Below are 12,854 nucleotides of genomic sequence, written 5' to 3' on the forward strand. Positions count from 1 at the left end.
TCCTGTCCCTAATGTAACAGGCTCGAGGGGCTGAACGGCCTCCTCCTGTCCCTAATGTAACAGGCTCGAGGGGCTGAACGGCCTCCTCCTGTCCCTAATGTAACAGGCTCGAGGGGCTGAACGGCCTCCTCCTGTTCCTAATGTAACAGGCTCGAGGGGCTGAACGGCCTCCTCCTGTCCCTAATGTAACAGGCTCGAGGGGCTGAACGGCCTCCTCCTGTTCATGTGACCAGTTTAATTTAGGGGATTTATGAGGTGGGGTCCGTGAGCTGATCCCATGGCTGGGGCAAATTGTATAGGGAGCTTTACTCTGTATCTAACCCCCTGTACCTGCCCTGGGAGTGTTTGATGGGACAGTGTAGAGGGAGCTTTACTCTGTATCTAACCCCCTGTACCTGCCCTGGGAGTGTTTGATGGGACAGTGTAGAGGGAGCTTTACTCTGTATCTAACCCCCTGTACCTGCCCTGGGAGTGTTTGATGGGACAGTGTAGAGGGAGTTTTACTCTGTATCTAACCCTGTGCTGTACCTGCCCTGAGAGTGTTTGATGGGACAGTGCAGTGGGAGCTTTACTCTGTATCTAACCCCCTGTACCTGCCCTGGGAGTGTTTGATGGGACAGTGTAGAGGGAGCTTTGCTCGGTATCTAACCCCGTGCTGTACCTGCCCTGGGAGTGTTTGATGGGACAGTGTAGAGGGAGCTTTGCTCGGTATCTAACCCCGTGCTGTACCTGCCCTGAGCATGGTCTACATCCCTTATTCTGATGTCGCGCGGGGGGGCTGTGCGATCATGGTGCATTCTCTGCTGATGGCCTGCGGAAGGCTCGGTTGCGAGTGATTCTGTCCGGTGACTGCGTAGCACGTAAGAACATAAGAACATAAGAATTAGGAACAGGAGTAGGCCATCTAGCCCCTCGAGCCTGCTCCGCCATTCAACAAGATCATGGCTGATCTGGCCGTGGACTCAGCTCCACTTACCCGCCCGCTCCCCGTAATCCTTAATTCCCTTATTGGTTAAAAATCTATCTATCTGTGACTTGAATACATTCAATGAGCTAGCCTCAACTGCTTCCTTGGGCAGAGAATTCCACAGATTCACAACCCTCTGGGAGAAGAAATTCCTTCTCAACGCGGTTTTAAATTGGCTCCCCCGTATTTTGAGGCTGTGCCCCCTAGTTCTAGTCTCCCCGACCAGTGGAAACAACCTCTCTGCCTCTATCTTGTCTATCCCTTTCATTATTTTAAATGTTTCTATAAGATCACCCCTCATCCTTCTGAACTCCAACGAGTAAAGACCCAGTCTACTCAATCTATCATCATAAGGTAACCCCCTCATCTCCGGAATCAGCCTAGTGAATCGTCTCTGTACCCCCTCCAAAGCTAGTATATCCTTCCTTAAGTAAGGTGACCAAAACTGCACGCAGTACTCCAGGTGCGGCCTCACCAATACCCTGTACAGTTGCAGCAGGACCTCCCTGCTTTTGTACTCCATCCCTCTCGCAATGAAGGCCAACATTCCATTCGCCTTCCTGATTACCTGCTGCACCTGCAAACTAACCTTTTGGGATTCATGCACAAGGACCCCCAGGTCCCTCTGCACCGCAGCATGTTGTAATTTCTCCCCATTCAAATAATATTCCCTTTTACTGGTTTTTTTCCCAAGGTGGATGACCTCACACTTTCCGACATTGTATTCCATCTGCCAAACCTTAGCCCATTCGCTTAACCTATCTAAATATCTCTGCAGCCTCTCTGTGTCCTCTACACAACCCGCTTTCCCACTAATCTTTGTGTCATCTGCAAATTTTGTTACACTACACTCTGTCCCCTCTTCCAGGTCATCTATGTATATTGTAAACAGTTGTGGTCCCAGCACCGATCCCTGTGGCACACCACTAACCACCGATTTCCAACCCGAAAAGGACCCATTTATCCCGACTCTCTGCTTTCTGTTCGCCAGCCAATTCTCGATCCGTGCTAATACATTTCCTCTGACTCCGCGTACCTCTATCTTCTGCAGTAACCTTTTGTGTGGCACCTTATCGAATGCCTTTTGGAAATCTAAATACACCACATCCATCGGTACACCTCTATCCACCATGCTCGTTATATCCTCAAAGAATTCCAGTAAGTTAGTTAAACATGATTTCCCCTTCATGAATCCATGCTGCCTCTGCTTGATTGCACTATTCCTATCTAGATGTTCCGCTATTTCTTCCTTAATGATAGTTTCAAGCATTTTCCCCACTACAGATGTTAAACTCAGCACCCAGGATAGCCGGGTCTGTCGGGAGTCTACCTGTGACACGTGCGGTGCTGGGTTTCGTGATTTGGGCTGCCCGCTCAAGGGCTATTGTCGCTGACCCTGAGGCCTGACAAGCCCAGGACGGGCCTCGATGGCCTTGAGACTTTCGGTCGAGGCGGGAGGCCGAGTGGTCCCCGTGGACCCTGGGCCGTCGGGTGGGCGTTCCCCGGACCCCCGGCTGTGTGAGGCCGCCCTGCCTGACTTTGCAGCGTTGGGATGGGTGCTTTGTCTCTGCGACGGATCGGTTGCAACATCCCGCGTGGCAGTTCACCTTTGGCCGACGGTAACGTGGGATCCTGGCTGGTCGAGGCCCAGGGTCCGAAGCTGCCGGGGGGGGGGGGCGGGGGGGTGGGGGGGAGGGCGTTACGGTTGACCCCCTCGCCTTCTAACGCTTTCATGACCACGAGTGGGTCTGCAGGCTGCACCGTTTCCACCCCGGGGGTGGGCAATGATAGCCGACTGAGGGCATTAGCGCCGCTCTCAGTGTCTGGCTCGTGGCGGATCATGTTACAGTGCACAGACAGTGCTCGACATTCTCGAAACTACGCATCGAGAGTGGTGCCTGTGCTCTCCCTAAACTGTGAGCTGGGCAGCTTGCCTGACTCGAGCCCATATCGCGACACTTGGTACGGGATAAATTGTAAGGTTGCAGCGAGGGGTTCAGAACGATGCTGAGGGCAGTGAACTTATAACGTGCCGATGCATGTAACACTTGCTTGTACGGGTCGAGCACACTTATACACATTAAACCACAGCTTAACCGTAGTAACACTTAAACAGCCAAAGGCAGCAGCTTGTTTAAAAGTCCCTGAGGAAGCGATAATGAAGCCGGAACAGCCACCCGAGGCGTTGGATAGACTGGGGCAGAGGGCTAAATGGGACAACACAATGATGGGCGACGGACAGTTGCATAAACCCCTCGGAGCCCGTCGAGCGAGAGTCGAAAAATGAATTTAACTTCGCTGATCGCAATAGACCTATCGATGACTTTGTAGGAGGATCTTCATCATCATAGGAGTCCCTCGGAATCGAGGAAGACTTGCCTCCACTCCCAATCGAGTCCATCGGTGGCTGAACAGCCCAATACGGGAGCCACAGTCCCCTGTCACAGGGTGGGGACAGACAGTGGTTGAGGGAAGGGGAGCGTGGGACTGGTTTGCCGCACGCTCCTTCCGCTGCTCGTGCTTGGTTTCTGCATTTTCTCGGCGACGAGACTCGAGGTGCTCAGCGCCCTCCCGGATGCACTCCCTCCACTTAGGGCGGGACTGGTCTTTGGGCCCAGGGACTCCCAGGTGTCGGTGGGGATGTTGCACTTTATCAGGGAGGCTTTGAGGGTGGTCCCTTGTAACGTTTCCTCTGCCCCACCTTTGGCTCGTTTGCCCGTGAAGGAGTTCCGAGCAGAGCGCTTGGCTTTGGGGAGTCTCGTGTCTGGGGGACATGCGGACAATGTGGCCCTGCCCAGCGGAGCTGGTCGAGTGTGGTCAGTGCTTCGACGCTGGGGATGTTGGGCCTGGTCGAGGGCGCTAACGTTGGTGCGTCTGTCCTCCCGGGGGATTCGCGGGATCTTGCGGAGACACCGTCGAACTGCAGGAAGCGGACGACACCTGCGTCGTATTCACTGAGGCGTATGAAAGCACGGGCCTTACGCTTAACATCCGTAAGACAAAGGTCCTTCACCAACCTGTCCTCGTCGCTCAGCCCGGCCCTGGACTACGTGGACCATTTCCCAGGCCTCGGGAGCCTACTGTCAGCGAGGGCAGGCATTGGCGACGAAATCCAACACCGCCTCCAGTGCGCCAGTGCAGCCTTCGGCCGCCTGAGGAAAGAGTGTTTGAAGACCAGGCCCTCAAATCCACCACCCAGCTCATGGTCTACAGGGCTGTAGTGATACCCGCCCTCCTGTATGGCTCAGAGACACGGACCATGTACAGTAGGTACCTCACCCCCAGCTCATGGTCTACAGGGCTGTAGTGATACCCGCCCTCCTGTATGGCTCAGAGACATGGACCATGTACAGTAGACACCTCACCCCCAGCTCATGGTCTACAGGGCTGTAGTGATACCCGCCCTCCTGTATGGCTCAGAGACATGGACCATGTACAGTAGGTACCTCACCCCCAGCTCATGGTCTACAGGGCTGTAGTGATACCCGCCCTCCTGTATGGCTCAGAGACACGGACCATGTACAGTAGGTACCTCACCCCCAGCTCATGGTCTACAGGGCTGTAGTGATACCCGCCCTCCTGTATGGCTCAGAGACACGGACCATGTACAGTAGGTACCTCACGGACCATGTACAGTAGGTACCTCACCCCCAGCTCATGTTCTACAGGGCTGTAGTGATACCCGCCCTCCTGTATGGCTCAGAGACACGGACCATGTACAGTAGACACCTCACCCCCAGCTCATGGTCTACAGGGCTGTAGTGATACCCACCCTCCTGTATGGCTCAGAGACATGGACCATGTACAGTAGGTATCTCACCCCCAGCTCATGGTCTACAGGGCTGTAGTGATACCCGCCCTCCTGTATGGCTCAGAGACATGGACCATGTACAGTAGGTACCTCACCCCCAGCTCATGGTCTACAGGGCTGTAGTGATACCCGCCCTCCTGTATGGCTCAGAGACATGGACCATGTACAGTAGACACCTCACCCCCAGCTCATGGTCTACAGGGCTGTAGTGATACCCGCCCTCCTGTATGGCTCAGAGACATGGACCATGTACAGTAGGTACCTCACCCCCAGCTCATGGTCTACAGGGCTGTAGTGATACCCGCCCTCCTGTATGGCTCAGAGACATGGACCATGTACAGTAGGTATCTCACCCCCAGCTCATGGTCTACAGGGCTGTAGTGATACCCGCCCTCCTGTATGGCTCAGAGACATGGACCATGTACAGTAGGTACCTCACCCCCAGCTCATGGTCTACAGGGCTGTAGTGATACCCGCCCTCCTGTATGGCTCAGAGACACGGACCATGTACAGTAGGTACCTCACCCCCAGCTCATGGTCTACAGGGCTGTAGTGATACCCGCCCTCCTGTATGGCTCAGAGACACGGACCATGTACAGTAGACACCTCGAGTCGCTGGAGAAATACCACCAGCGGTGTAGGAGGATACCTCCTCTCCGAAACCTGTATAAATGATGTTTGGAAACGCTTGTATTTCGGAGGTTCCACGACTGAAACTGCCCGTGCAATTGCTCGCAATAAAGGCCGCTAGAACCTGGGATTTCGTGTGTTCACTTCCGTGGTGGTTGTACAACAGGAGACGGGCGAGGTGTCGATTAACGATATCAGTTAGTCCACCGCGAGGGAGCGGAGCCTCCTTTTTAACCCCTGCACATTGGAGTGTCTCCTTTGTCCCGTCAATACAGGCTGCTGCCTTGGTTAACATATTGGAGACATGCTCAACCGTTTGATGCTCGCCCGCGACTTTAACTTGCTCCACAACACGCCCCGACCCCGTGCGGTAACACATCACTTGCTACGAATACTTTGCCAGCTCCATATACGACCGGTTGGTGTACGTCCGCTACTTTGGCTTGTTGTAAGGTCACCTCGACCCCGTAGGATGATACATCATTGGCCGCGAAAGAGCGCTCACATGGGTTACACCGTGCAAATAACTTATTGGAACGTAGTGGGTTCCTGGCCTTCTCAGCGACCGCCCCCTTTACCTTTGCCCCAAACCCAGTCGTCTTCCTTGCTGGGTGATACCTTCCTCCGTTCCATTGCGGAGACCTCACGTGGTCTGGACACTCTCTCGTCCCGTGGTCTGGACACTCTCTCGTCCCGTGGTCTGGACACACTCCCGTCCCGTGGTCTGGGCACTCTCTCCCGTCCCGTGGTCTGGACACTCTCCCGTCCCGTGGTCTGGACACTCTCTCCCGTCCCGTGGTCTGGACACTCTCTCGTCCCGTGGTCTGGACACTCTCCCGTCCCGTGGCCTGGACACTCTCTCGTCCCGTGGTCTGGACACTCTCCCGTCCCGTGGCCTGGACACTCTCTCGTCCCGTGGTCTGGACACACTCTCTCGTCCCGTGCTCTGGACACTCTCTCGTCCCGTGGTCTGGACACTCTCCCGTCCCGTGGTCTGGACACTCTCTCGTCCCGTGGTCTGGACACACTCTCTCGTCCCGTGGTCTGGACACTCTCCCGTCCCGTGGTCTGGACACTCTCCCGTCCCGTGGTCTGGACACACTCCCGTCCCGTGGTCTGGACACTCTCTCGTCCCGTGGTCTGGACACTCTCCCGTCCCGTGGTCTGGACACTCTCTCGTCCCGTGGTCTGGACACTCTCCCGTCCCGTGGTCTGGACACTCTCCCGTCCCGTGGTCTGGACACTCTCTCGTCCCGTGGTCTGGACACTCTCTCGTCCCGTGGTCTGGACACTCTCCTGTCCCGTGGTCTGGACACTCTCCCGTCCCGTGGTCTGGACACTCTCCCGTCCCGTGGTCTGGACACTGTCTCGTCCCGTGGTCTGGACACTCTCTCGTCCCGTGGTCTGGACACTCTCCCGTCCCGTGGTCTGGACACTCTCTCGTCCCGTGGTCTGGACACTCTCTCGTCCCGTGGTCTGGACACTCTCTCGTCCCGTGGTCTGGACACTCTCTCGTCCCGTGGTCTGGACACAGTCTCGTCCTGTGGTCTGGACACTCTCTCGTCCCGTGGTCTGGACACTCTCCCGTCCCGTGGTCTGGACACTCTCTCGTCCCGTGGTCTGGACACTCTCTCGTCCCGTGGTCTGGACACTCTCTCGTCCCATGGTCTGGACACTCTTCCGTCACGTGGTCTGGACACTCTCTCGTCCCGTGGTCTGGACCCTCTCTCGTCCCGTGGTCTGGACATTCTCTCGTCCCGTGGTCTGGACACTCTCTCGTCCCGTGGTCTGGACCCTCTCTCGTCCCGTGGTCTGGACACTCTCCCGTCCCGTGGTCTGGACACTCTCCCGTCCCGTGGTCTGGACACTCTCTCGTCCCGTGGTCTGGACACTCTCCCGTCCCGTGGTCTGGACACTCTCCCGTCCCGTGGTCTGGACACTCTCTCGTCCCGTGGTCTGGACACTCTCCCGTCCCGTGGTCTGGACAATCTCTCGTCCCGTGGTCTGGACACTCTCTCGTCCCGTGGTCTGGACACTCTCCCGTCCCGTGGTCTGGACACTCTCCCGTCCCGTGGTCTGGACACTCTCTCGTCCCGTGGTCTGGACACTCTCTCGTCCCGTGGTCTGGACGCACTCTCTCGTCCCGTGGTCTGGACACTCTCCCGTTCCGTGGTCTGGACACTCTCTCGCCCCGTGGTCTGGACACTCTCCCGTCCCGTGGTCTGGACACTCTCTCGTCCCGTGGTCTGGACACTCTCTCGTCCCGTGGTCTGGACACTCTCTCGTCCCATGGTCTGGACACAGTCTCGTCCTGTGGTCTGGACACACTCTCGTCCCGTGGTCTGGACACTCTCTCGTCCCGTGGTCTGGACACTCTCTCGTCCCGTGGTCTGGACACTCTCTCGTCCCATGGTCTGGACACCCTCCCGTCACGTGGTCTGGACACTCTCTCGTCCCGTGGTCTGGACACTCTCTCGTCCCGTGGTCTGGACCCTCTCTCGTCCCGTGGTCTGGACACTCTCCCGTCCCGTGGTCTGGACACTCTCCCGTCCCGTGGTCTGGACACTCTCTCGTCCCGTGGTCTGGACACTCTCCCGTCCCGTGGTCTGGACACTCTCTCGTCCCGTGGTCTGGACACTCTCTCGTCCCGTGGTCTGGACACTCTCCTGTCCCGTGGTCTGGACACTCTCCCGTCCCGTGGTCTGGACACTCTCTCGTCCCGTGGTCTGGACACTCTCTCGTCCCGTGGTCTGGACGCACTCTCTCGTCCCGTGGTCTGGACACTCTCCCGTTCCGTGGTCTGGACACTCTCTCGCCCCGTGGTCTGGACACTCTCCCGTCCCGTGGTCTGGACACTCTCTCGTCCCGTGGTCTGGACACTCTCTCGTCCCGTGGTCTGGACACTCTCTCGTCCCATGGTCTGGACACAGTCTCGTCCTGTGGTCTGGACACACTCTCGTCCCGTGGTCTGGACACTCTCTCGTCCCGTGGTCTGGACACTCTCTCGTCCCCTGGTCTGGACACTCTCTCGTCCCATGGTCTGGACACTCTCCCGTCCCGTGGTCTGGACACTCTCCCGTCCCGTGGTCTGGACACACTCTCGTCCCATGGTCTGGACACTGTCTCGTCCCATGGTCTGGACACTCTCTCGTCCCGTGGTCTGGACACTCTCCCGTCCCATGGTCTGGACACTCTCTCGTCCCCTGGTCTGGACACTCTCCCGTCCCGTGGCCTGGACACTCTCCCGTCCTGTGGTCTGGACACTCTCTCGTCCCGTGGCCTGGACACTCTCCCGTCCCATGGTCTGGACACTCTCCCGTCCGTGTCTGTGATGCCGACTGCCGTGATCTTCGGCCCAGGAAATTGGTCTCTTGCATCGGGGAGACGCATTCGGATGGTCGACCTGGAGCCTCTTCCAACGCCGCGAAGAGGTCGTCGGCTTTGGGTGGTGAGTACTGAGCCTGTACCGCTGCTCAGTTGATCCTTGCCTCCTCGTGGTCGTGATGGGCGGCCTGTGCCTCGATGATCTGCAAATGGATCGGCACTCCAATGCCTGGTTCATCAGGAGGTGGGGGCTTGCTCAGTCTTTGAGAGAGGAAGACGCCATTCACCGTTGAGGTTACGCAGAGATCTTCCCAGTTCCATCGAATATTCCCCATCCACCTTCCACCAGGCAGCGATGGGCCATCACCTGAAACAATCCACAGCGGTAAATCGTGCACCGCTCCCTCATGGGATACTCTTATGTCCACACTGCCAATAACCGGTATCAGTTCCTTGGTGTAGGTGCGCAGCTTTGTCTGAATCGGGATCAGCTTGGGTCATTGTGCTCTGTCGTCCCATAGCCTCTCCAAAACCTTCTGGCTCACAACTGAGTGACTCGCCCCCGTGTCTAGTTCCACGGAGACTGGAGTGCCGTTAAGTTCAACTTTTAACATTATCAGAGGGCTTTTGGTGGTGACCCCATACACTTCCTCTTCGTCCTCAGGTTGAGTTGCCCCTCCTGCTCATTCAGAGGAGCTTTACTCTGTATCTAACCCCCTGTACCTGCCCTGGGTGTGTTTGAAGGGACAGTGTAGAGGGAGCTTTACTCTGTATCGAACCCCCTGTACCTGCCCTGGGAGTGTTTGATGGGACAGTGTAGAGGGAGCTTTACTCTGTATCTAACCCCCTGCACCTGCCCTGGGAGTGTTTGATGGGACAGTGTAGAGGGAGCTTTACTCTGTATCTAACCCCCTGTACCTGCCCTGGGAGTGTTTGATGGCACAGTGTAGAGGGAGCTTTACTCTGTATCTAACCCCCTGTACCTGCCCTGGGAGTGTTTGATGGGACAGTGTAGAGAGAGTTTTACTCTGTATCTAACCCCCTGTACCTGCCCTGGGAGTGTTTGATGGGACAGTGTAGAGGGAGCTTTACTCTGTATCGAACCCCCTGTACCTGCCCTGGGAGTGTTTGATGGGACAGTGTAGAGGGAGCTTTACTCTGTATCTAACCCCCTGTACCTGCCCTGGGAGTGTTTGATGGGACAGTGTAGAGGGAGCTTTACTCTAATTTAACCCCCTGTACCTGCCCTGGGAGTGTTTGATGGGACAGTGTAGAGGGAGCTTTACTCTGTATCTAACCCCCTGTACCTGCCCTGGGAGTGTTTGATGGGACAGTGTAGAGAGAGTTTTACTCTGTATCTAACCCTGTGCTGTACCTGCCCTGGGAGTGTCTGATGGGACAGTGTAGAGGGAGCTTTACTCTGTATCTAACCCCCTGTACCTGCCCTGGGAGTGTTTGATGGGACAGTGTAGAGGGAGCTTTACTCTGTATCTAACCCCCTGTACCTGCCCTGGGAGTGTTTGATGGGACAGTGTAGAGGGAGCTTTACTCTGTATCTAACCTCCTGTACCTGCCCTGGGAGTGTTTGATGGGACAGTGTAGAGGGAGCTTTACTCTGTATCTAACCCCCTGTACCTGCCCTGGGAGTGTGTGATGGGACGGTGTAGAGGGAGCTTTACACTGTAACTAACCCCCTGTACCTGCCCTGGGAGTGTTTGATGGGATAGTGTAGAGGGAGCTTTACTCTGTATCTAACCCCGTGCTGTACCTGCCCTGGGAGTGTTTGATGGGACAGTGTAGAGGGAGCTTTACTCTGTATCTAACCCCCTGTACCTGCCCTGGGAGTGTTTGATGGGACAGTGTAGAGGGAGCTTTACTCTGTATCTAACCCCCTGTACCTGCCCTGGGAGTGTTTGATGGGACAGTGTAGAGGGAGCTTTACTCTGTATCTAACACCGTGCTGTACTTGCCCTGGGAGTGTCTGATGGGACAGTGTAGAGGGAGCTTTACTCTGTATCTAACCCCCTGTACCTGCCCTGGGAGTGTTAGATGGGACAGTGTAGATGGAGCTTTACTCTGTATCTAACCCGGTACTGTACCTGCCCTGAGAGTGTTTGATGGGACAGTGCAGAGGGAGATTTACTCTGTATCTAACCCCCTGTACCTGCCCTGGGAGTGTTTGATGGTACAGTGTAGAGGGAGCTTTACTCTGTATCTAACCCCCAGTACCTGCCCTGGGAGTGTTTGATGGGACAGTGTAGAGGGAGCTTTACTCTGTATCTAACCCCCTGTACCTACCCTGGGAGTGTTTGATGGGACAGTGTAGAGGGAGCTTTACTCTGTATCTAACCCCCTGTACCTGCCCTGGGAGTGTTTGATGGGACAGTGTAGAGGGAGCTTTACTCTGTATCTAACCCCGTGCTGTATTGCCCTGGGAGTGTTTGATGGGACAGTGTAGAGGGAGTTTTACTCTGTATCTAACCCCCTGTACCTGCCCTGGGAGTGTTTGATGGGACAGTGTAGAGGGAGCTTTACTCTGTATCTAACCCCATGCTGTACTTGCCCTGGGAGTGTTTGATGGGACGGTGTAGAGGGAGCTTTACTCTGTCTCTAAACCCGTGCTGTACCTGCCCTGGGAGTGTTTGATGGGGCAGTGTAGAGAGAGCTTTACTCTGTATCTAACCCCCTGTACCTGCCCTGGGAGTGTTTGATGGGACAGTGCAGAGGGAGCTTTACTCTGCATCTAACCCCCTGTACCTGCCCTGGGAGTGTTTAATGGGACAGTGTAGAGGGAGCTTTACTCTGTATCTAACCCCCTGTACCTGCCCTGGGAGTGTTTGATGGGACAGTGCAGAGGGAGCTTTACTCTGCATCTAACCCCCTGTACCTGCCCTGGGAGTGTTTAATGGGACAGTGTAGAGGGAGCTTTACTCTGTATCTATCCCCCTGTACCTGCCCTGGGAGTGTTTGATGGGACAGTGTAGAGGGAGCTTTATTCTGTATCTAACCCCCTGTACCTGCCCTGGGAGTGTTTGATAGGACAGTGCAGAGGGAGCTTTACTCTGTATCTAACCCCCTGTACCTGCCCTGGGAGTGCTTGATGGGACAGTGTAGAGGGAGCTTTACTCTGTATCTAACCCCGTGCTGTACCTGCCCTGGGAGTGTTTGATGGGACAGTGTAGAGGGAGCTTTACTCTGTATCTAACCCCGTGCTGTACCTGCCCTGGGAGTGTTTGATGGGACAGTGTAGAGGGAGCTTTACTCTGTATCTAACCCCCTGTACCTGCCCTGGGAGTGTTTGATGGGACAGTGTAGAGGGAGCTTTACTCTGTATCTAACCCCCTGTACCTGCCCTGGGAGTGTTTGATGGGACAGTGTAGAGGGAGCTTTACTCTGTATCTAACCCCCTGTACCTGCCCTGGGAGTGTTTGATGAGACAGTGTAGAGGGAGCTTTACTCTGTATCTAACCCCGTGCTGTACCTGCCCTGGGAGTGGTTGATGGGACAGTGTAGAGGGAGCTTTACTCTGTATCTAACCCCCTGTACCTGCCCTGGGAGTGTTTGATGAGACAGTGTAGAGGGAGCTTTACTCTGTATCTAACCCCGTGCTGTACCTGCCCTGGGAGTGTTTGATGGGACAGTGTAGAGGGAGCTTTACTCTGTATCTAACCCCCTGTACCTGCCCTGGGAGTGTTTGATGGGACAGTGTAGAGGGAGCTTTACTCTGTATCTAACCCCCTGTACCTGCCCTGGGAGTGTTTGATGGGACAGTGTAGAGGGAGTTTTACTCTGTATCTAACCCCCTGTACCTGCCCTGGGAGTGTTTGATGGGACAGTGTAGAGGGAGCTTTACTCTGTATCTAACCCCCTGTACCTGCCCTGGGAGTGTTTGATGAGACAGTGTAGAGGGAGCTTTACTCTGTATCTAACCCCCTGTACCTGCCCTGGGAGTGTTTGATGGGACAGTGTAGAGGGAGCTTTACTCTGTATCTAACCCCCTGTACCTGCCCTGGGAGTGTTTGATGGGACAGTGTAGAGGGAGCTTTACTCTGTATCTAACCCCCTGTACCTGCCCTGGGAGTGTTTGATGAGACAGTGTAGAGGGAGCTTTACTCTGTATCT

General features: G+C 55.7%; 1 protein-coding gene across 1 annotated transcript in view; it reads left to right on the forward strand.

Moving 5' to 3' along the window:
* The window catches only part of LOC139240470 (contactin-5-like), a gene marked incomplete at its 5' end in the record, with an annotated part of 162,717 nt that overhangs the window by 23,943 nt on the left and 125,920 nt on the right, over window positions 1-12,854 (forward strand). The window lies entirely within an intron of this gene.

The sequence above is a fragment of the Pristiophorus japonicus genome, chromosome 32, assembly GCF_044704955.1.
Source record: "Pristiophorus japonicus isolate sPriJap1 chromosome 32, sPriJap1.hap1, whole genome shotgun sequence".
Taxonomy (NCBI): Eukaryota; Metazoa; Chordata; class Chondrichthyes; family Pristiophoridae; genus Pristiophorus; species Pristiophorus japonicus.